The 25571-nt window shown below is 39.9% G+C and overlaps 2 pseudogenes across 2 annotated transcripts; one reads left to right on the top strand and one right to left on the bottom strand.

Moving 5' to 3' along the window:
* Positions 1–1560: 1560 nt before the first annotated feature.
* Positions 1561–4376, top strand: LOC307104046 (deoxyuridine 5'-triphosphate nucleotidohydrolase-like; annotated as a pseudogene). The gene is made up of 2 exons: positions 1561–1772; positions 3876–4376. The product of its transcript is annotated as a deoxyuridine 5'-triphosphate nucleotidohydrolase-like (transcript).
* A 19581-nt stretch (positions 4377–23957) lies between these two features.
* Positions 23958–24514, bottom strand: LOC307104364 (ribonuclease H2 subunit C-like; annotated as a pseudogene). The gene has a single exon. The product of its transcript is annotated as a ribonuclease H2 subunit C-like (transcript).
* Positions 24515–25571: the final 1057 nt, after the last annotated feature.

The raw sequence follows: 25571 nt of genomic DNA, 5'->3' as shown, positions 1-25571 counted from the left end.
CATAATGCTGTACCAGTCTGCATTCCCACCAGCCGTGTACTAAGGTTCCCTTTTCTCCACATCCTCACCAGCACTTGTCATTTGTTGATTTTTTTATGATAGCCATTCTGACAAGTGTGAGGTGATACTACATAGTTGTTTTAATTTGCATCTCTCTGATGCTCAGTGACATTGAGCCTTTTTTCATATGTCTCTTGGCCATCTAAATGTCCCCTTTGGAGAAATGTCTATTTAAATCATTTGTCCTTTTTTCTTTTTTGCCTTCCTTTTGTTAATTGGTATGAGTTCTTCATATACTTTATATATTAACTCTATAAGGGACAATCTTGAAACATATGTCCAGGGCTACTGTTCTCCAGGCTGATACAGGCTGTGCACCATACCTTCTGGTTTGGTGATCAGAGAGCAGGCAGGATGACAGCTGCCACATGTTCTTTTGACAGCAAACACCCTACAAAACTGATGGGATTTAAATCCATACTAACATTCAAATACTGATTCTACCTTTTACTGAGTTAGAGTTATTTAACTTTAGGCAACTTAGTTAACCTCTCTAAACACCATTTTCCTTGTGTATCTACCTATAAAGATAATGAGAATATCTTCCACATAGGGTTGTGAAGAAAATAAAAATAAATATCTAATATCTAATATCTAATGGTGCTGAATTAATGTTACTTATTATTTTATTCTATATGATAATGTCAACTCTATGATGATGTTTGCATGGATTTATAAGATGCAGTAATATATAGTAATTTTTATATGGTATATTCTAAAGTGATGGATAAAAATTATGTAAATAATTTCAATTGATTGGCAGATGTGGAAAAACATAGAGTAAATATTTTGTGGTTTAAGGTTTAAAAAGAGGGATTGAGCCTGGCCAGCGTGGCCCAGTGGTTGGTTTCAACTTATGAACTAAGAGGTCACAGTTTGATTCCCAGCCAGGGCACATACCTGGGTTGCAGGCTCTATCCCCAGTGTGGGGTGTGCAGGAGACAACCGATCAATGATTCTCTCTCATCACTGATGTTTCTACTTCTCTCTCCCTCTCCCTTCCTTTCTGAAATCAATACAAATATATTTTTTTAAAATAACAATAAAATAAAAAGAGCAATTGAAGCCCCTTTAAGGCTCACTACTGTAGCAGGATTGGAGGATGTGCTCTATGCTCCTGACAAGGAAACTCAATGGTCTCTCTAGAGCTCATGCTATATAATAAAAGCCTATGTGGTTGTGACGCCCTCACGCTGCAATGACTGATCACTAGGGGCTGCGTGCGCAGCAGGCATGTGTGGGTGGGCGGGGCTGCGTGTGTGGCGAGGTGCGCATGGGGACGCAGCATAAAACCCCTGCCCATCCATGTGCACCTGCTGTGCATGCAGCTGCATCCCTGTGGGCACCAGCGGGAGCTTGATGCATCCCCGCGGGCGCTGGCAGGTCTGGATCTGCATGTGCAGCAGGTGCGCGTGGGTGGGTGGGGCTGTGTGCGAGGCTAGGCACGTGTGGGTGGGCAGGGCATGGGTGGGCGGGGACTTGACTCTGAGTCTCGCGGCAATGGTGGGACTTGACACTGCGTCCCCATGGGCACAGGCCCAGACTCTGACAGGAGGGAGGAGGAAGCCAGGTACCCGCACCCAGGACTTGACTCTGGGTCTTGTGGTGCTGGTGGGACTTGATGCTGTGTCCCCACGGGCGCCGGCCCAGACTCTGACAGGAGTGAGGAGGGAGCCAGATACCTGCCCCCAGGACTTGACTTTAAATGGGAGGCCAGTGTCAGATGGGGAAAAATCAATTCTTCTATTATAGAGAAAAGGCAAATAGCAATATTAAAATATTTCCTCTAATTAATTCCCTTTTAATGTGCATGAATTTTGTGCACGGGGCCACTAGTCTCTAGATAAGCATTGAGGGAATAAAACATCCCTCATACACAGTGTATCAGCAGGGTGGGGAAACTATACCTCCACAAGCTAAATCAGTGTATAGTGAGGAAAATCATAAAGAAGGGGGATTATATCTCAAGGAGTTAAACTCAGTAACACTGGAGGTTCATCAATAGCATTATGATCAGAACAATTGGCTTTTCAGAGGTCAGAGGGATAAAGGACTTTGAAAACTATAACTTTTTACAAACAACAGGGGGGTGAGGGTATGAGTGGGGGGGTTGGGGGGATAATGGGAAGATGAGGACACATATGTAATACCTTAATCAATAAAGAAATTTAAAAAAAAAAGTTTAAGATGCAAAACTTACTGAATACTGTATTTCTCATTTTAATATACATGTTAGTTGTTCTCTAAAAAAAAACTATAACTTCAACTTTAAATTAATTTGAACTAAAATAAGCTGCTATTAAATATATGTACTTTTAGTGGTAAGCTTGACACACAATCAAGAAGATAGAGAGTTTAAATTTTTAAGAGTTGCTTGATGAGTTTTGTAATGTGTAGGTGGAAAATAGGTTATGCTCCAGATGGAGCAAAGTTAAGTTTCTAGGATGTGTTACAATCATGCTGACATTATTGACAAGAGACAGTTTCAATGATCTGTAAGGCATATATAAAATTACCAGGCTTTTTGTGCTTTCAAAGTGATAACTATTGGAAATATTTAATTTTTAATAATAAGCAGAGAGCTAGTGCTCTAATACAATTTAAGGATAATGTTCACTTGCATGTGAACAGTTATTTAATTATATAAGATAATTATTCTAAGATTGAGAAAAGGATATATATTTTAATTATGACTTCTTCCCAAGAGAACCAATTTACATGAGTGAGCCAAAACAATAAAACAGGAAAAATGGTACATTACATACTCTCTAGAAGTCAAGGAATCAAAAACTCAATGAAAAACTCACATTTTCCTTTTAAGAAAATATTGGCTTCTTAATTATTATTTCTATTATGAGCTGTAAATTAGTTTTTCCTACAGGTATAATGAAATCAATCAGAAGCAGGGATTAATTATTCAGTTATTTTTTCACACACATCTTTAGCAATAGTTCTAAGGTTTAGTTATAATTTTCTTTTTAACACAAAGAAAATTTCATTAAATGCAATAAGGAAATAATTTATTCTCTTATGTTGTAACTTTTTATGGTTTATGACTACAATAATTTCAATACTCACAATTTTATTTTAAAAATCACAAAACCGGTAAGAACATTCATTACAAAATAAGAATTAAGCAAATTCACTTATTTTTTCTATTTCTGTTCCCTATTTTTTACCATTTGAAAACGCACCTCAAATTTCTTTTCAGAAGAGCACTTCCATTCACTCATCATGCAATCATACATTTAACAATATTAACTGAGCATCAAGTAGGTATCAATCACTATGCCAGAAAAAGCAGTAAACATTTCCTCCTTGAGGTTGGAATTATGGATATAGTAAATAAAAGCTGTTGGCTTTAATATTCAAAACACATAAATAAAAGTTGCTACTATAAATTCTCTAGTAAAAAGAACATAAGAGGATGACATAAAACTTAAGTTGTATGGCAAGGAAAGGATCAACATAGATCATAATTATTAGTTTAGTATATTTGAAAGTGGTATAGCTTATTATAAGAAAAATGTTGAAAAAATTTTAGAATTCTTTTAAATTTGTTTTTTAAAAGCAATTTTGCATAGCTTGGGGAATAGGTTAGCAATTTAACAAAATAGAATTTTATTGCTATAAACACTGCTCTGGGTTAATGCTGTACTAAATCCTGGCAACATACAATCACAAGGACTTTCATGAATTTAAAAAAAAAAAAGTGAATAGAATAGCACACAGAGAATTTGAGCGCGCTGCGGGCGGCTGGGTTCATTCTGCTCCCTCTGGTTCCCCTGCGCCCACCTCTGCCCGCGTTCACCCAGCCATGAGGTGCTCAGAAGACACACTCACTTCTCCCCCAGCAAGCGCCCCGGCCCGCGGAGGAGGGCGGCCTTGGGCTCCTTTCCTGAGGCTCTGGGAGCCCGCCCCCGCTCCCGCCCCCACCAAGGGGTCCGCGCCAGCCCCTGGCTGAGGCCTGCACAGTGCCTCTGATTACACAATACCACCCATGGAGGAAACCCTTGTGAAAACCCACATTCAGATGGCTCTTCCTTCTGGGTGCTGTGGAAGCGTAGCTCCACGTTCCGGCGTGGCTGCAAAACACTTCATAGACGTAGGAGCTGGTGTTGGGGTTGAAGATTACAGAGGAAATCTTGGTGTTGTACTGTTTCATTCTGGCAAAGAAAAATTGGAAGTGAAAAAGGGTGACCGAATGGCACAGCTCATTTGTGAACGGATTTTTTTATCCAGGAATAGAGGAAGTTCAAGTTTTGGATGCCACTGAAAGGGGCTCAGGAGGTTTGGGTTCTACTGGAAAAAATTAAAATTTATGCCGAGAATAGAAAATGAGAAAGAGTTTTTGTTTGGTGTTTTGCACTTCTGTAAACTTAACAGCTTTAGATTCTAAAAAATATTTGGTTCTCTTATGATCAAGGAAAAAGGTACTCTGTTGGGATCACATTGAACTTTTTTGTGTTTTTCTACATTGGTTGTTGTATAAATATTCATGGTAACCTAATAGTTGTTTGTTTGTTTTTTCAATCAAATGTACATCAATTATAGATCCCCAGAACCGTATTATTTAATTCACTAAATGCTACCCATTCAACAACTTATTCTTCGGTTTGCTTTATAAATCATAAGCAAAGCCTTTTACTCAATAAATTTGAATTCTTTCACAGATACAAATTATTATGTAAACTGAACTAAAAGAAAAAATTTATTCCTTGTTCTCTTTAAAAAAAAAGGAATAGCATACATAACATATTTCCTTCAAGGCATTAAAATTTTGGATGTCTATCTCACTACCATCTATCTATATCTATCTATCTATTAACTATCTATCTATATCTATCTATCTATCTATCTATCTATCTATCTATCTATCTATCTATCTATCATCTATCTATCTGATGAACTTTCAGAATCTGAGAACTTGGAAAGTACACAGAATGGCTGGGTGGAAAGACCAGACAGGATAAAATAAATCAAGCACCCCTATCTCTGCAGTCTTGCTAGCCATCTCTATTATATTCTTTCCAACAGCCAAAGCCACATGGCATGTGTAAGACTTTGGAAAAGAGTCGCTTTACTCAATTCAGCCAACTGAAAGAACCATGACTTTTTGAGCTATTATGTTAAATGCAGAATCTGAGTGTGTGTGAGGATGGACATATACCTACATATGTATAAGCACGCATACCTATAGCAATGAAATAAGCCAAAAATTGCATGCTCTTTTATTAAGGAACTTCAAAATTGCACTTGCAAAATCCCATGTAAATTGGGAAAGTCTTATAAATCCTTTTTGAATGTCATCTTCTTCTTCCTTTTGAATATTTCACTTCACCCTGAGTACTATATTGAATTATAATTCTGATCAAAGTCCAGTGAAAATGAGTATTGAAGAATGGAGCCAATTGCTTGTTTTCCATTAAGGTGGAGCTGCAGTGATAATTTCAGAATACTAATAGAGGAAAGGAATGGGACTGCAAAAGTTTCTGATCCTATACATCATCTATACCATCACTCAGTTTTCCATCCTTTCCAGAATAATGTTCTAACATCATGAGAGAGAAGTAAAACCTTTGTGAATTTATCTGACGGTGTATTGTGTTGAAGTTTTATTTTCTGAAATGGTTTTTGGCAGTCTTAGCCCCAAGACTATAAGCAGTAAGAAATTCCTTCAGGAGCACATGAAAGCTTTACATTTTATTCTTTACTTGAGGTAAACTTTTGAGAGTGGAAATAGTCATACTATTATTTTGAGTTGTTTAGAAATATCAAAAGCAACAATCTAACCCTTTCTCATCTCACACAGATCTCTGGCAGCAGGTTCTTTGTGTTTGTTAGCAATAACAACTGACCTTGGCTCACTTGAGTGAAAAAAAAGAGAAAAAAAGGACTTTATGAGAAGGTGACAGGAGTGACTGAAAACTTAAAAGTGAACAAACATACATTTAGATAGATCTCAAGACCTTAGCTGCAGGAGCTCCTGAGAGTTTCTGCATGGCCTCTTCAAAACCAACTATTTTCTTTGTATCTATCAGCTGAAGAATCAATATTATAGGAAAAGGAATCTGCGCTGTGTTAGGATTTTGCCCTTGTGTCCATCATCTCAAACCAGAAGAAAAAGTGAGGGGCTTGCAGTTAATCACTGAGAGTTCAATGAGCATGACAATTCTCAGTGTGGCAGTTTCCAAAACAGAAACAAAAACCACAAATTAAATATCAAATGCAACCAGTTTTCTCCATTCTCCCTGTATATATTGATTTATAACATTATAAAAAAATCTTAGAGAGCAACCAAAGGACTTGTATGCATGCATATTAGCATAGCCAGTGGACACAGACACTGGGGTGGTGGGGGCTTGCCCAAGGTAGGAATGGCGGTGGGGTGGGGGAGGGTCAATTGAGGAAAAAGGAGACATATGTAAAACTTTAAATTAAAAAAAAAAAAAACTTCACATATAAAAAAAAAGAGAAGCCTTCATTATCCAAAATTTTTCCACTTTCAAATTTCTAAAACATCTTACGTTATCTTGTCTAATTTTCTTTTTTGAATAGGCTGCCAATTTTGATCTAGACTATACTTTTTAAATAATCAGGTTTTTATTTCATAATAATTTAAAAGTTATGCTTTTAAAATTTCTCTATTTTATTAATTCCTTATTGTATCCTATATAATAAAAGCCTAATATGCTAAGTGTCTGATCGTCCGTTCAACCAATTAAAGTGTAATATGTTAATGATATGCTAAGGCTGCTCAACCATTTGCTATGATGTGCACTGACCACCAGGGGGCAGACAGTCAACCGCTCAACCAGTTGCTATGATATGCACTGACCACCAGGTGGTAAATGCTCCAACCGGCAGGTTAGCTTGCTGCTGAGGTCCGGCCAAGCGGGACTGAGCAAGAGGGGCTGGACACACCCTCGAGCCCTCCTGTGATCCTTCCTAGGCTCCAGTAGTGCACTGGTGGGGTCCCTTGGCCTGGCCAACACCCTCTCGCAATGCGAGACCCCTCAGGGGATGTCGGAGAGCAAGTTTCAGCCTGACAGTGGAACCACCAGTCGCTATAATGCACACTGGCCACTAGGGGGCAGATGCTCAGCCAGAAGCCGGGTTCACAACTGGCGAGCGCAGCGGCGGTGGTGGGAGCCTCTCTGGTCTCCACAACAGAGCTAAGGATATCTGAATGATGGCTTAGTCCTGCTCCCTGCAGTCGGACATCCCCCGAAGGCTCCCGGACTGCAAGAGGGTGCAGGCCAACTGAGGGACCCCCCAAGTGCATGAATTTCATGCACCAGGCCTCTAGTAATATTATATTTTTTGTTTTACTTCTTTAATATATAGAAATTTACTGGTGCCGAAACCGGTTTGGCTCAGTGGATAGAGCATCGACCTGCAGACTGAAAGGTCCCAGGTTCGATTCCAGTCAAGGCCATGTACCTTGGTTGTGGGTACATCCCCAGTAGGGGGTGTGCAGGAGGCAGCTGATCGATGTTTCTCTCTCATTGATGTTTCTAACTCTCTATCTCTCTCTCTTCCTCTCTGTAAAAAATCAATAAAATATATAAAAAAAATTACTGGTATTGTTCAGTTAAGTTTTATTTTCAATTGCTTCTCATCTTACCTAATAATAGACAAACATGTAAATTGTCCGTACCTTCGCTACACCCTTAGCCAAATAAGAGTGAGGATGCAAATTAACCCAAAAAAGATGGTGCTTAATTTGCATACATAGGTGCCCAGCGCCTGTGTCCCAGGAACATCCTGGCACCCAGGTCACTGTGAGGTAAGGCCGCGTGGGCCCAGAGCAGCCTGGGAAGGGCCTGAGCCAGGGTTCTCTTGGGCAGGGCCAAGCCTGCAATCAGAACAAGGGGGAAGGAGCGGAGCCTGCAATTGCAGAGAGCTGGGGGTCAACTCCTGTCCAAGGACAATCGCAGGGAGCTGGGGGTCCGCTCCTGCCCAAGGCAGAAAGCCTGGGCCAGAGGCTTTCGGGCTGGGCAGGTCTGGACAGGGGCACAACCTGCGATCACAGAGAGCTGGGGATGCCCTGCCCAAGGCCGAAAGCCTCTGCCAGAGGCTTTAGGCCTGGGCAGGGCCCAGCCCGCAATTGGTGTGAACTATAGAGGAAACACCTTTTCTGACTGTACATTGGCTAAGCTTCCTGTATGACACTGGTAATATTCTTAGTAACTTGGGTAATAAGAATCCAAAAAGGTGACCTAGGGTTTTTCCACCACACTTCTGGAGAAAAAAAATGAAGGTCCGCTGCTGGAAGGCTAAGAAATGTCATATCCTGCCCTAGTCAGTTTGATTCAGTGGATAATGCCTCAGCCTGCCGACAGCAGGGTCTGGGTTCAATTCTGATCAAGGGCATGTACCTAGGTTGCAGGCTCCTCCCTGGCCAGGGCCCAGATCAGGGCTCATGTAGGAGGCAACCAATCAAAGTGTTCCTCTCACTTTGATGTTTCTCTCTGTCTTTCCCTTTGTCTTCCACATTCTCTAAAAGTCAATGGAAACATATCCTCAGGTGAGGATAAAGAAAAAAAAAAGAAAGAAAGAAATGCATACCCTATGAAAGACACATCTTGAAAATGCTTAAAGAATGTTGTCATTTTTTCTTGGTGAAGGGACTGGAGTCCGTGTTGATGGAAACACCTTGGTGGCTGTGGTGACTGGCAGTGGCTGCAGCAGCGGGGTGATGGGGCTGGTGCCTTCCCCTGATCAGCCCGGTTGCCTCCCACAAAGGACATCTCCTGAGGGCTCCCAGTATGTGAGAGGGGGCAGGTTGGGCTGAGGGACCCCCCACCCCCAGTGCATGAATTTTGTGCACTGGGCCCCTAGTAAAAATATAATAAGTGCTGACAAGGATGTGGAAAACACTGTTGGTGAGAATGTAATTTGGTACAGGAATTATGGAAACAGTATGGAGGTTCAAAAAATTAAAAATAAAACTACCTTATGATTTAGCATTCCCATTTTGAGATATATATCCGAAGGATATAAAATCACTATCTCAAAAAGATAATTGTCCTCCCATGTTTATTGCAGCATATTTCAAGATACAGAAACAACCTAAATATTCTTAAATGGATGAAGGGATATAGAAAATACTATTAAAAACAATAAGTTACTATGTAAAACATATAATCAGTATGATTGGAATTTTTTTAAAGATAGCTGAAATAATAGAAGAAAATATCTTAACAGTGGACTAAAATTTTGTTTAGAAGTGAACTTATATAATTTTAAATTTAAGTTTAGGGATGTTCAGGAAAAAAATCTATATATATCAACACACACACACACACACACACACACACACACACACACACTTATACGAATAATAAAGTAAATTTGTAACAAGTCATTATAAAATATTTATTAGACCAAAAGAAAATCTCAACATATCCCAAACACAAAATATTACATTCAACCACTTTCTCTCAACAAATCATCATAAGACATTATAACCAAATAACATTATGAAAATATACTCTTTCCACTCTACCCTTAATTCAATCTACCTTGAAAATATTCCAAATCATATGGAAAAAGATGTCAAAGTTGAAATTTTAAATTGATCATGAAAAACCCGAGTACTACAAAAATACACTCCCAGAATATTTTCTACCTGAAATCAAGTAAGCTTATTTAAATACTAAGGGCCCGGTGCACGAAATTTGTGCACTGGGGGGTGAGGGGTCCCTCAGCCCAACCTGCCCCCTCTCACATACTGGGAGCCCTCAGGGGATGTCTTACTGCAGTCTGGCCTCCCTTTGTGAGAGGCAACCGGGCTGATCAGGAGAAGGCACCACCCCATCACCCTGCTGCTGCAGCCACTGCCTGTGACAACTTTCTTTAGGCATTTTCAAGATGTGTCTTTCATAGGATATGCATTTCTTTCTTTCTTTTTTTTGTTTTTATCTTCACCTGAGGATATGTTTCCATTGACTTTTAGAGAATGTGGAAGACAAAGGGAAAGACAGAGAGAAACATCAAAGTGAGAGGGACACTTTGATTGGTTGCCTCCTGCATGAGCCCTGATCTGGGCCCGGCCAGGGAGGAGCCTGCAACCTAGGTACACGCCCTTGATCAGAATCGAACCCAGACCCTGCTGTCGGCAGGCTGAGGCATTATCCACTGAGCCAAACCGGCTAGGGCAGGATATGACATTTCTTAGCCCTCCAGCAGCAGACCTTCATGTTTTTCTCCAGAAGTGTGGTGGAAAAAATCCTAGGTCACCTTTTTGGATTCTTATTACCCAAGTTACTAAGAATATTACCAGTGTCATACAGGAAGCTTAGCCAATGTACAGTCAGAAAAGGTGTTTCCTCTATAGTTCACACCAATTGCGGGCTGGGCCCTGCCCAGGCCTAAAGCCTCTGGCTGAAGCTTTAGGCCTGGGCAGGGGCCCTCCAGCTCTCTGCAATCGCAGGCTCCACTCCTGCCCAGGGCAGGGGATCCCCAGCTCCCTGTGATCGTAGGCTCCGCCCTGTCCAGGCCTGCCTAGACCAAAAGCCTCTGGCCCAGGCTTTCAGCCTTGGGCAGGAGCGGACTCCCAGCTCCCTGCGATTGGCCTTGGGCAGGAGTAGACCCCCAGCTCCCTGTGATCATCCTTGGGCAGGAGCGGACCCCCAGCTCCCTGCAATTGCAGGCTCCGCTCCTGCCCCCTCGTTCTGATTGCAGGCTTGGCGCTGCCCAGAAACCCCCTGGCTCAGGCCTTTTCCAGGCTGCTCTGGGCCCACACAGCCTTACCTCACAGTGACCTGGGTGCCAGGATGTTCCTGGGACACAGGCACTGGGCGCCTATGTATGCAAATTAAGCGCCAACTTTTTGGGGGTTAATTTGCATCCTCACTCTGATTGGCTAAGGGTGTAGCGAAGGTACGGTTAATTTACATGTTTGTCTATTATTTGGTAAGATATATGACTAGAGGCCCAATGCATGAAAATTTGTGCAAGGGTAGGCCTTCCTTACCCTGGCTGCCGGCACCGGCTTCCTTCCAACATGCGGGACCAGGGCTGCTTCCCTTCTCCGGCCACCCGCAGGCACCTAGGACCCAGGTTGGCTTCCCTTGGGTCACCTGCTGGCTTCCCTTCGACCCTGTCTTCATCAGGAAGAACTTCCGGAATGACATCCAATGTCCGGTCTAATTAGCATATTACCCTTTTATTATTATAGATAACAGCCATCCTAACAGGTGTAGCATATCTATTGTATTTTGACTTGCTTTCCCTGGTATTAAGCATCTTTTCATGTAAAAGTTGCCCAATTATATGTCTTTTTAGAGGAAATGTACATTTAGGTCCTTTGCCCATTGTATTGGATTATTTGTTTGTTTGCTATTGAGTTGTGTGAGTTCTTTATATGTTTTAGATATTAACTTCTTATTGAATATATGGTTTTTATATATTTTCTCCTACCCAAGGTTGCCTTTTCAGTTTGTTGATTTTTTTTTGTTGTTGTGCAGAAATTTTAGATTGATTTAGTCCTACTAGTTTATTTTTGCTTTTGTTGCCTATGCTTTAGGTGACATTTCCAAAAATCTCTGCCAAAACCAATGTCAAGAAGTTTCCCACCTATGTTTCCTCCTAGGAGTTTCAGTTTTAGGTCTTACATTTAAGTCTTTAACCCATTTTGAGTTGATTTTTGTGAGTGGTATAAGTGTTCAACTTCTTTTGTATGTGGCTATCCAGTTCTCCCAATACCACTTATTGATGAGACTGTCCTTTTCTCATTTTGTATCCTTGGCACTGTTGTTGAAAATTTATTAAACATATATGTGTGTATTTATTTCTTGGCTTGTTGTTCTATTTTATTGATCTCTGTGTTTGTTTCTATGCCAGTATTATACTGTTTTGATTACTATAGTTTTATAATATAGTGTGAAATCAGGATATGTGATGTCCCAGCTTTGTCCTTCTTGCTCAAAATTGCTTTAGCTATTGGGTCTTCTGTGGTAGAATTAATCTTCTTGAAATACAGTGACATAATTAAACTATTTTATTTTAGAATATTCAACTTACACAGATAAGTGATTTTTGCCCCTGATATTGCATATTATATTTTTTATTATTTTATTTTATTTATTTTACCTTATCTTATCTTATCTTTATTTTATTTATTTTATTTTATACCAGAAGTAATCTTGGACCATGTAAAACTTGTTAAAAAATTCATAGGTAAGTAAAAACTCCTTTGTAAGTCAATAATGTTAGTGAACCTGCCAGAAGGTCTGTCAGTATATTTATGACATGACACCAGGTCTTCTGGTATTCCCCTGTACCCCTGTAATGAGGGCTTTTATTAATATTTTCATATAGGTTTAGAAGTCTAATATTTTCTTTTTGTCTAATATATTTGCCTCATTTTCTTTCCCAAATTATACTGGCCTCATAAAGTAATTAGGTATTATTTTTTAATTCTTTATTTTTAAAAGGCTTTGTGTAAGATTGGCTTTAGTTTTGTTGTTGTTGTTGTTAATGCTCACAATTCTGCTGGAAACCCACAAACACCACCTTCTGACCCCTCCAGTCAGTAAGATTACTATTTTCTGATAGCTTTTCAACTCTCCTGGACAGAACCACTAGGGAGTGCCCTCAGACCAAAGGCACATCATTACTAATTGCAACCAACTTATTAACCTTTTCAAAAGTTAGACTACCAGTTTCTGTCTGCTTATGGTCACATGCCCAGTGCATTTAAAAAGTTGTATTATTAAAAGTATTTTGTCCAAAGATGATTATATATATATATATATATATATGTATGTATATATATATATATATATATATATATATATATATATATATGTATTTGAAAGCAAGAAGTAAAACTGTCTTTATCCACAGACAATAGAATTTATCCACAGACAGTAGCATTGCCCATATGGAGAATCCAATGTAATTTATAAAAAATCTACTTGAGATGGGCCACTATGGCTCAGTAGTTGAGAGTCAATCCATGCACCGAGAGGTTGCTAGTTTGATCCTGGTCAGGGCACATGCCCAGTGGCAGGCTTAATCCCCAGTGTGGAACATACAAGAGGCAGCTGATAGATGTTTCCAGATATGTTCATGTTTATCTGTGGGGGGTTGGGAGGTGGGTAAGTCTGTTATAGTTTACTAGAGGCTTGATGCACGAAATTCGTGCAAGAGTAGGCTTTCCTTCCCCCGGCTGCTGGAATCGGTTTCCTTCTGGCACCCAGAACCCGGGCTTCCCTCCGGCCACCAACAGGCACCTGGGACCTGGGCTTCCCTCGCAGCCCCAGATTTGTCTAAAAGGTCATCTAGAAGGACATCCGGTCTAATTAGTATATTGCACTTTTATTATTTTAGATTCTTCCGTTACCATAAATGGAACTCCCTTCTATGAAACATTTTGAAATGCATAATCTTCCTGGACTCTACCTCAGAGCTACTAAGGATTAGCACTCTCTATTGTTTAAGATTTATTTCTATCTATTGTTTAAGATTTCTACAGTTTATTATAGTCATCAGCCCACATTAGAAACTTTTCCATTTAAGCCCAGAAAACTCTAGAATATTTTTAATAAATCCTTGAGTCTATCAAGAAAAACTTAATAGATATAAAATTTCTACTTATTTATGTTTAGAATTTTAATAAGTAAGTAATGCTTATCTATAATTTTAGGAACTATAATTTGAGGTCCAAAAAAGAATAAAGACTCTTTAAACATATGTAGGAGAGACTTGAGGCAGTAATTATCACTATATTAATACTTGCTAACTATCTCAAAGACTTCTGACTATAAGGAATACTCATTGGGCTGTGTTGTCACTATGTTAAATAACGGTACAGATTATATTTTCCCAACCCATTGAAATTCAATTGTGTATTTGCCTCATATCTTGGCTTAGGAAAACAAACAAACAAACAAAACAAAACAAAAAACATTTAGGGGACAGGAAAGGAAATTTCCAAAACAAAGCAAAATGCTCGAGAAATAATACTTTCATGTTGAAAGAGCAATTCCAAGCCCACTTTACTCTGATTATTTGTAACACAGAACCATTTCGGGAAAGCTTAACCTGGTTTGAGACTGCTAGAGCTCACACTTAAGGAAGCAAAGATTCAAAATATAATTTAGCATCCATTAAAATATGTCTGAAAATGAAGTTATCAGAGACATTTATTACATAAGACTAAATTATGACCATCTTTTAACATAATTATTCTTAAGTTGAATGTAATAAAGTTAGAATAATTTTGTTACAATTTGGGAACTATGTAAAAACAGCTAATTTTCATAAGGATATGTATTTTAATCTCATAAGATATCATCTGTCATTAGGATCTCAGTGAATTACACCTTTCTGCAACTGTGCAATGCATTCCTGTGGTACAGAAATTTTAAGGTGATAAACACAGGTTTGCGAAGCCAATAATTGGAGAACTAGGCAAGGTTAAAGTATGATAAAAAAAAAGTCTCTGCTTAACTGAAAACTTACTTCAAATATTAAACCTTTTTAACAATAAAACTGAAAAAGAAAAACATCACAATAAAAAATTTTGTTTTTCAATCAGTAAACAGACTTGGAAAACAAATTCAAGAGTTATGAATAAGTACATTGCTAAACTTCAATATAATAAATACCTAATCATGTGTCATTATGAAAGAAAACAATGATGAATAATTTATATTGTCTCATTGTCATGAAAACAATGTTGTCTTTATGATACATATTTTTATTATTAACCATTAGTATTCTCATCTATAAATTAGAGATGACAATAGCAATACATGTCTTTTCATAGCACTGGGGTAAAAATGAAGTGTGATAATGCACATTTTTAACTGGGTCTCTGGCACATTAGTACCAGATCATAACTAACCAAAATTATAATTAGTTTTTATCTTATTGTTACTATTGTTTTCCTTTTTATTATTTTGGAACTTGCCTGGGAATTCTCAACCATTAGAAAAAATCTCTATGCTCTGAAGACCCGAATCAGAAAAAAGCTACATATAAAAATTTAATTTCCTCCCAAAACTTCAAATTATGTACTGATATTGTTATTTTTATGCTGATGATAAAGATCAGTCTACACTTAGTGTCTTTCCTAGAAGTTGGTATGTTTTTTTCCTTTGGCTTAAAAGGACCACAGTATAAACAGGGCAAATAAATGGCTTATTTTGGGAGGGCTCCAGTTTGAAACCACGTGTTTCTTTGAAAAGGAAAGCAATTAATGAGTAAAGGACTTTTTAACTAGAGATTTGTCTATATATCTATGCAATCATGGTGGCCAGGTGGTCTATCTTTGACAATGGCCCATGTGCACTTGAGAAGATTATATATTCTGTAGCTTTGGGATAAAATGTCCTATAAATGTCAATTAAATCCATCTGATCCAGTGTATCACTTAGAGTCACTATTTCCTTGTTAATTTTTTGTCTGTAAGATCTAAGCAGTGAAGTCAGCCAGGTGTTAAAATCCCCTACTAGGACTGTATTACTGTCAATTGCTCTCTTAAAGTCCTCCACAAATTTTTGTTGTTTTTTTTTTAAATTTATATTGGGTGCAAATATGTTTACCAGGGTTATATCCTCTTGTTGGATCGATCCCTTTAGTATTATGTAGAGACCTTTATTGTCTCTTATGATAACCTTCATTTTGAAGTCTATTTTGTCAGATACGAGTATTGTTATTCCAGCTTTTTTTTTCATTTCCATTTTCATGGAAAATCTTTTCCCATCTCTTCATTCTCATCCTCTGTAGATAGCATATAGTTGGGTCATGTTTTTGTATTCATTCAGCTACCCTACATCTTTTTATTGGAGCATTTAATCCATTTACATTTAAAGTTATTATTGATAGGTACTAATTTATTGCCATTTTAATTCTACATGCCTATGTTTCTCTCTATATATATATTTCTTCTCATTATAGCAGTCCTTTTAGCATTTCTTACAGTGCTGGTTGTATGGTGAAAAACCCCTTTAGACTTTTGTCTGATAGCATTGCTAGATATAGTAATTTTGGTTTTAGAAACTTGCTTTTCATTTCCTTGAGTACTTCATGCCATTCCCTTCTGGCCTGTAGAGTTTCTGATGAGAAATCAGGTGTCAGCCTTATGGGAACTCCTTTGTAGGGTTCTTCTTGCTTGGGACTCTCTGTGCATCCTGAACTTGTGTGACTTTTCCTTCACCAAGTTAGGGAAGTTTTCTGCCATTATGTCCTCAAACACATTCTCTTTCCCTTGTTCACTTTCTGCCCCTTCTGTTACTCCTAATGAAACAGGAAAATTGGACTGGAACGTGTGGTGTTCCCTGGGCAGGATGGTTCTAGTCTTGTCCGGTGGTGTAGAATAATGAAACCATGGATGAAAGGTGGTGTAGTAAAACGGGGAAATTTATTGAGAAGCAAGCACAGACTCCCACGTGGGGAGGGGGAAAGAGTCCCACTGAGTTCCTTTTCTCTACAGGTTATAAAGGCTTCAGATCTTTGTGCCTTGATATCCCCTCTGATTGGTCACTATCCCTTAAGATTTGGTCAGTATGAGGAACTGACTGAGCACAGGATACCACAGTGGTTGCCTTCTGAGCTCTAACCCAAGAGGTCCCAAACCTGGCTTCTGCTCACACAGCAATAGCACACTCTGCCCTCTCCCTGCTGGAGCCCAGGTGAGTAGCTGCACACAAAATTTTGTGTAGAGGCTCTTTAAGAGGATGCCTGTATTTCCAGCTATCTCTCCAATGCAGACAGCAACCCTGTTGCTTTTCACATCCAGATGTTATGTAGGCACCTTTCTCAGTTCTGGGGCTCTGGGCAGGGGAGCTCAGCTTGGGGTTTAGACCCCAGAGTTCTCAGTGGAACCCCCACAGTTCAGCTATCTCTCTGGAACTTCAGCTGCTGAGTGTGGGAACACAGCCAGGCCTTTTGCATCTCCATACTTCCTATCAGCTTCTATGTGGTCTTCACCTTCTGTCCTTGGTTATCAGGGTTCTCTCCAGCTAGTCTTCAGTTATTATTCAGGTGATTTTTCATTGTAATTCCAGTTTGGTCCTCAGACTGTGTCAGTGTAACTTCTACTCACTTTACCACCATTTTAGTGCTCCCTTTCCATTGATTTTTAGAGACTGAAATGGAGAAGGAGAGACACAGAGAGAGAAACATCGATGTATCACACATGATTGGTTCCCTCCTGCACCACCCTGACTAGGGCCGGGGATGGAGCCCACAACCAAGGTATGAACATGCCCTTGACTGGTATTGAACTGGGGACCCTTCAGTCCTCAGGTCGATGCTCTACCCACTGAGCAAAGCTCCTTGGGGCGATGTTTGACTTATTATAAAATGAAATTTAGCTCTACAAAAGAGGTGTTTTTTTTTATATGTTTGACACATTATTATAAAGCCTTAGTGAGCCAATTTTAAATTATTGGTTCCCAAGTTGGATAAAATATCATGTTTTAAGATGCTAGAAAAGAACTTCCACAGGGAAGGACATCAGAAGTGATTTCCCTCCAGCCAAACACTCAACATGCAACTTTTCCTTGGAACTGACTGCACTCTGCTTCTGGCTCCCCTATCACCATGCTTCATGTTGGTATGACAGCAAACCATAGAACAAGAGATTAAACTCTAGATCCTGGGATTCAAGTTGGGAAGTGAAATTTCAAGTTACATACCTTTAAATTACACTGGAGTGTTTCATAAGAATACAATGGAAGGCAGCCTTTTGTATTTTATAAAACCATGGTAACCAAGAGGGGAAAAGATATGCTGTTATTGGGTAGAAATAATATTCCCTAGATATGGATTCTTTACCAAATATTAAAGTACTATCTATAAAAAATAAAGAAGAGACATTTATGAGATTTTTCTCCATAAGCACACTTGAGTAAGAAGTTAATTTGTTAAATAAGGAGAAGAGATAGTATTGTAGCAAAGTTGATTTAATAACAGAGTAATAATTATCATAGCAATGTTTGTTAATTCAAATCAGAGAAAATGTACTTAGGCTTGCAGCCTTTAGTATTCCTTTAAAGATTATTAATTTAATCTTTAAAGATGAGTAATTCTAAATAGAGACTTTAAATAAAATCTAAAATAAACCTAGATATTGTATTTCTTTAAAAAGAAGTTACAAATATAATTTTACGCATTTCTTATCTATTAATAGCTAGTTAATAAATTTATGCATCTTAACATCTGTATTTTTCAAAATGGGAGAGACTATGATTCAGTAACAAATAAACCTCCAGCTTTCAGTGGCTTAATGCAACAAGATTTATATGTGAGTTATTAAATGCCCAATATGATTCTCAGGGACAACCTTCTTCATTCAGTGACTCAGGAAATTGGGCTGGGAAGCACACCGAGATGGATATTTACTAGGTCCTAAATATTGATACAATGCAATCAGGCTTTAAAAGCCCATATTTTAAGAGGTGTTTTTGTAGTTGTTGTTGTTGTTGTTACTACTAATCTTGGAAGCTTAAATATGCTTATAGTGATTTATATATCCAGTTAGTGAAATTTATGATGGTTTATGTGTGTAGAGACTGGGTAGACACATACAATTATGAGCAAAACAGACTTCTGTTCTAAAGAAGCTTACAGTCAGGGGTATGTTTGAGAAGAAGAGGATGAACAAACATCAATCATAAAATCACTCCAAAATATAAGGGTCTATGCAAAATGTCTATGCTATATGCTGCCATTTTTATTTCCCAAAATAGATTCTAAAATGTTGGGGATAGAGCAGGTGTTCAAAAATATTAGTGACTGATTATTTGATATGACAACAGAAACATTTCACATTTTCCCCAAATTTCAAGGATTAAAATTATTTACCTCATATTTTGGCCATTTATGTTTCATAGTACCTAGAATAGGCTTTTGAAAATGTTTACTGGAAGAATAAGATAATGAATAAATACATAAGTTTACATATATTACCTCCATTATAATTAATTTTACACACCATTGTATCCTCTATTTCCCTGTTTATAATAGATATTCAGAAATCACTTTGAAATAAGTAACTAAAGTAATAAACATCAGCATATTTTTATTTAATTGTGTTCTCCCAAAATCCATACTTTGAAGCCTTGCTCACTATATTTGCAAATCAAGCTTTTAGGAAATAATTAAGGTTAAAATGAGGTCATAAGGGTGGGTTCCTAATCTGAAAGCATTGGTGATTTATAAGGAAAAGAGAGAGAGAGAGATCTCTCCATGCACATGCAGGAAATAAAGGCCATCTGAAGAAACAGGGAGAAGGTGACCATCTACAAGATAGGAAAAGAGGTCTCACCCAAAACCAAACATCCTGCAACCTTGACTTTAGACCTCCCAACTTTCAAAACTGTGAGAAAATAAATTCCTGTTGTTTAAGCCATCCAATATATGATATTATGTTATGGAAGCCAGTGCAGACTAAGCATGAAAAAAAAGAAAAAATGATATGACTCTTGTCAACTTCACATCCTATCTAATAAAAGAGTAATATGCAAATTAACCATCACTCCACTACACCCACAAGCCATGCCACAAGCCATGCCCATCAGCCAATCAGGAGTGAATATGCAAATAAACCCAACCAAGAATGCTACGGCCACAGAGAGCAGGAGGGAGGTTTGGGTTTCCCAGGCAATGGAGGAAGCCAAGCTTTCCACCTGCCCTGGCTGGCCTAGGCCTCCATTCCAGGCTACAAAGTTTCAATTATAGAAGATAAATACATTCCAACAGAAATGGCTGCCACCACGGAACAAGCAGGAGGCTTGTCTCCGCTCCAGGCTACAAAGTTTCAATTGTAGAAGATAAATAAATCCCAGATACCAGAGCCTCCAATTCGGTCACTGGGGGGCGTGGCAGGCCTGCAAACCACCACAGGCCCCTCTCTCAGGCCTCCCCACACCCCAAGAGAACCCCCACTGGCCCCCACCCATGCACCAGGCCTCTATCCTATCTAATAAAAGAGTAATATGCAGATTGACCATCACTCCAACACACAAGATGGCTGCCCCCATGTGGACACAAGATGGCCGCCACAAGATGCCAGCAGGGGAGGGCAGTTGCGAGGGACCAGGCCTGCAAGGGAGGGCAGTTGTGAGCGATCAGGACAGCAGGGGAGGGCAGTTGGGAGAGACCAGGCCTGTAAGGGAGGGCAGTTGGGAGCAATCAAGCCTGCAGAGGAGGGCACTTAAGGGTGACCAAGCCGGCAGAGGAGAGAAGTTGGGAGCAACCAGGCCTGCAGGGAGGAACAGTTGGGAGGGGCCCAGGCCTGCAGGGGAGGGCAGTTAGGGGTGACCAGGCCTGCAAGGGAAGGCAGTTAGGGGCAAACAGCCTGGCAGGGGAGCAGTTAGATATCAATCAGGCTGGCAGGGGAGTGGTTAGGGGGTGATCAGGCTGTCAGGCAGAAGCTGTTAGGGGCAATCAGGAAGGTAGGCAGGTGAGCAGTTGGGAGCCAGCAGTCCTGGATTGTGAGAGGGATGTCCCAGATTGGAGAGGGTGCAGGCTGGGCTGAAGGACAACCCCCCCACCCCCCCGTGCATGAATTTCGTGCACTGGGCCTATAGTTGATTATATAATGTGGTGTTGAAAGCTTTATAGCTTAATGAGAATCTTGCCATTGATAGTAAAATATGTCTTGAAAAAATAAACATTTTTGGATAATTGTGTAAAACAAAGCCTGAAAATACAGAACTTTATTTATTTGTTTCTCTAAATGACTATCCTTTACCCTGCCTTTGAATTGCAATGGTGTCATGATCAGATCTTATTTCAGGCCTACTTTTTACCGATTGGGGTTACCAGCTGGGACTTCAGTTCTTCTCATCCCTGCAGAAAAGATTTTAAGGTCAACAAAATTTAACCTTTTGCACTCGGATGTCGAGTGTGACTCGATACGGTTAGCATAGAGATTAAAATTACTCTTTGAATGTATCAATAATTTGAAATATTAAAAAATCCAAATAAATAAGTTTGTATGAAAAGAAACTCCAGTTTTTTATTCTACTGCCGCGCTTTGTAAAATCTGGGGTATTTAAAAAATTAAATCCTGAGTAGAATAAAGGAATCGAGAAAAAAGCTAGCGAGTGCAAAGTGTTAAGGTAAAGAATACAAGGATGTATTGACCTCAACAAAAATATACTTAGGAAAGTGAAACAAGGAAGGGCATAGGAGAAACAACCGGAGAGCTTAGGCTGGGCTACTTTAGCTCACTGGGAAGTCAGAGAAAAGGGGGCTTGGAGACAGGATCATGGGGATAGCCTGGGATGAGCTGCCACTGCCCATTGCTCCCCTGGTTGCATGTCTCATGGGGTTCCTTAGAGGTTAGGGAAACATTCCTATGGGGGAATGACACAGGTATGCTCTTTGGAGGGAGAGCCCACTTGGGTCCTTTGTCCTGAGTGTATTTCTCTCTCTCTCTTTCAGGTAGAAATCTTGGAGGAGGTCTCTGGGAGAGTCTTAATAGAATATTCATCAGCTTTCTAGGTGTGCTCTTTCAGGGTCCTGGTCTCCACTGATTGGTTGGTGTTAGGGAAGGAGGTCATTAATCAACATAGCTGGTCCTGATGCAGCCATAGCGTCATTTGTCTGGTTTTGCTGTTTTTCTGGCCTGGAGCTGAAATACAACTGAGGCCTAAATGTTATCTTTAGGGAGGAAAACATCAAGGGGAGGGCGGGGAGGGTGGTGGTGTCTAAACTGCCAGACCAGCAATATGAAAGATCAGGGGTCCAAACTGCATGACCAGTGATATGCTAGGGAGGGAAAGGTTATCTTGAGAATGAGGTTCTTGTTTGCCCAAGTTTGCTCCTTGCTAGGCATCCGGGGTTTTCTGCCCTTGTGAGTTTCTGTACCTGGTCTATCATCCTTGCTCTACACCACATGTCTAACATACTGGAGAAGGTGAGACAGACACAGCCTGCTAGAACATGAACAGTTTAAGATATGGAAAAATAAACACAGTTTTTGGTCCCTTTATGTTGCTTCTGGATATCTTCCTTAACTCTATTTTGAATCAAATTCATTCACTCTGTTCTTTTGTCCCCATTTATACCAGTATTTTTCTTGTGTGTATGTACTATTAGTAAGATTCTGCTCATTTCTCTCCAAATAAGATTTTTACAAATAAGTGTCAAGTTTATAGACACTGAATACAAGTAGCAAGTTGTGTGACACAAAACAAGTATTTAGTATGTAGTGGTCTCATCTTCCTTTTCTAATATATTTTGTTTACATTTAAAAAATATTCTATGAAATAGTCAGTACTTACTTAGAGAAAGCAATAAACAAACAAAAGTAATATATATAGAGAGAGTTGGAAATGCAGAAATAGTTTTAGGTACTGACTTAAGAGCCAATAGCATTGTGGTCAGATAGCTGTTTTGTGCAGGAGAAGGCAAAAGCAAAATAGTATTAGAGTTAGAATCACAAAAGCAAGTATGCTAAAGACTAAAATATAAATAGTGCGAAACATTACTCTAGGTTAAGGTCAGATTGACCTACTGATACATGACATTTCAGTGGTAATAATATAATCCTGCAAAAAACTAAAAGCATGTATATTGATTGAATATAGAGAATTAAAATTTATTAAAGATTTGGTATACAGCATATCTTTCCATAATAGTACCTTTGTTCAAATACATACATATTAAAATTTTTCTTTTGTTTGATTTGTTTCATTTAAAATATATAAGATTATATTTAAAACATTTCTACCTTTTTCCACTTAAAATATGGATATCCTTCCAAATTGATAAAATACATGTTTATTTAATATACATTACACTTGTCATCTTACCTAATAATAGACAAACATGTAAATTGACCGTACCTCCGCTACGCCACCAGCCAATCAAGAGTGATATGCAAAGTAACCCAACAAGAATGGCGGTTAATTTGCATACACAGGTGCCGAGTGAAGGGGAGGGACGCCTGCGTCGTTGCCATGGCAACGATGAAGGCATTCTGTCCCACCCCAGGTTTCTCAGGGCCTCTGGGTAGCATGGGAAGGCGGGGCTGGAGTGGAAAGAGGTGGCTCCCAGAGCTGAAAGAGACGGCTCCGGGACCTGAGTGGAAAGGGGCTGGGCCGGAGTGGAAAGGCGGTGCCGGCAGCCAGGGAAAGGAAAGCCCATTCTAGCACGAATCTTCATGCATCAGGCTTCTAGTCTTTTAATAGTTTATAGTTTCTATCAATCAATATTCAACCATTATTCTTTACTTGGGAATCCACACTGTTACTGAATTTTTCTAATTGTATTCATGCCAATTTCTCAATTATTGATACTTCCATATCTGTAGAGAAATTACACCAAAGAAAAAGGCTGTTTTTAAATGCACATATATTTTAAATTTTAATAAATACTATAATTTACTAAAATTTCTGTAATTTACAGTTGTACCAACAATGTGTAAGAATATTTATTCTTCTATACCTTTCAGGGTGACAGTAAAATATGATATCTAATTTTTAGTTCAATTTACATTTTCCTGGCTTCTAGTAATGTGAGATATCTTACAGAATGTTAATAGTCCTTTTGCATTTCTATTCTGTGAATTATTGGAACATTTAATATTTTTAATTGAGTTATTTTACTTATTAATGTACTAGAGGCCCAGTGCATGATTGAATCATGCACGTGTAGGGTCCCCTACACGCTTTCGCTTTTCACAGTGGAGCTGGGTGCCTGTCCACTCGTGCACCAGGCCTTTCAGAAGCCTCCGGCTCGGTGGAGGCTTCTGAAAGGCCTGGTGCCGGAGCAGACAGGCACCCAGGTCCCCCACTTTTGTTTTTTTTTGTTTTTGTTTTTCTTTTTGCTGTGAAAGAGCTCATTTATTGGGGTGGTGGACTCAGTGGATCCAAAGTGGAGAGCTGGTGAAGGGATCGGTGGCTTCCAGTTTCAAGCGCTGGTTCTCAGTCCTGCGGCACCTGTTTATGGATCGCTTCAGCGAGGCTGGGCCAGGTCAGGGCCGCATGCACTTTGGCATCCGGGCCAGGGATGCTCTCCAGGCCCCACAGGATGAAGCGGCTGAAACTGGCAGAGGCACGAATAAAGCGGTTGAAGTCCCGCTCCAGCGCCTCCGGGGGTTCCACCAGCTCCTGCTCCTCCTTGTCGGATCCCGCTGAAAAGTCCTGCTTCCCCACCGACTGCTCTTCATCACCATCACGTATCCCAGCAGGCCAGGCAGCACCTCCACCTCCTCACCCCTCAGACTGCGGCCCCGAAAGGACACTTTGAGTCCATCGGGACCCTGACGGATGGCCGGGGTGAAAAAGCGCCCCACAGGGGCGGGCCGGTTAACCCGCACTTCACAGGGCAGGAGGTGCAGCGTGTGCGCAGAGTGACGGGGCGTAGGTGGATGCGGTGCTTCTCCATGTCTTCCTCGTCGCTGCTCTCCATCCTCTGCCGGGTTTCCGTGGTTTCCGTGGCTCGCTGACTGAGGCCAGAGCTCGCTCCCCCACTTTTGATGATCCGCGGCCGCTGAGGGGGTCTCCCCTGCTGTTGAGAGGCGCAGGGGGTGGGACCCCCTCAGCGGCCGGATCTGGCCGTTGAGAGGCACAGGGGGCGGGAGTCCCGCCCCCTGAGCCTCTCAACAGCAGCGCAGCCCCGCTCAGTGGCAGCGGATCCGTGCCTCTCAATGGCCGGATAGGCCACCCTGAGTCCCGCCCCCCAGCCTCCGCCGCCCAATCGTGGGCGTAGCGGAGTGATGGTAATTTACATGGTACGCTATTATTAGATAGGATAGGAGTTGTTTGCGTTAAATTAAAATTGTTATTTGTAGTTCTCTATCAAGTACACTAATAATATTTATCCCAGTGGTCTGTTATTTTTGTTTCAATAATGTTTATTATGTCTTTTACCAAATAAACACTTTCATTTTAACTTATTCAGTTCCTTAGTCTTTTTATTTATGTTTTTGGTTATATGTCCTATTTACTTGGAAAGATAATCTAGTATTTATTGATATATGAATGTTTATATTTCTATGAAAAACTAGAGAGAATAAGAGGTACTATTCCTTTGTCATCTCAAGATGGTAGCTGAACTTTTACATTTTTTTTTACTTCATATGTGTGAGCTTTAAATTATAGAACCAAGAGATAAAACTGCCTAGTGCCCAGGAATCAACCTCATTAAAATTCTGTTGGGACCAATGTGAGAAAAAAATATGTGCTAACATTATGTTAAATAAGATACTATCTTGCAGGACTGTGAGGAATTATCCTGTTGGCATTAAAAAACTGTCAATACTGCTTTTCTCTGAAGGCCACATGGGCGAGCATCTGAAGATGTCAAGAAAGTTGGGACCTTAGTTTTACAGTCACGAGCAATTGAATGAGTCAACAACCTGGCTGAGCTTGGACTAGCACCCCAAGCTCCAAACACAGTATTAGAGAGATCCTTACTTTTAAGATCCTGGCAAGAAAGAGGCTTATTTCTTCCCTCTAATCACTGACATTGGATTTCCTAGCACTCTGAATATTAAATTTGTCTTATAAAAATTAGGAATTTCAGCATTCCTTGAA

Source organism: Cnephaeus nilssonii, assembly GCF_951640355.1.
Source record: "Cnephaeus nilssonii genome assembly, chromosome: 8".
NCBI lineage: Eukaryota > Metazoa > Chordata > Mammalia > Chiroptera > Vespertilionidae > Cnephaeus > Cnephaeus nilssonii.
Note: the sequence above shows the minus strand (reverse complement) of the source record. Positions and strands in the feature narration are given on the sequence as shown.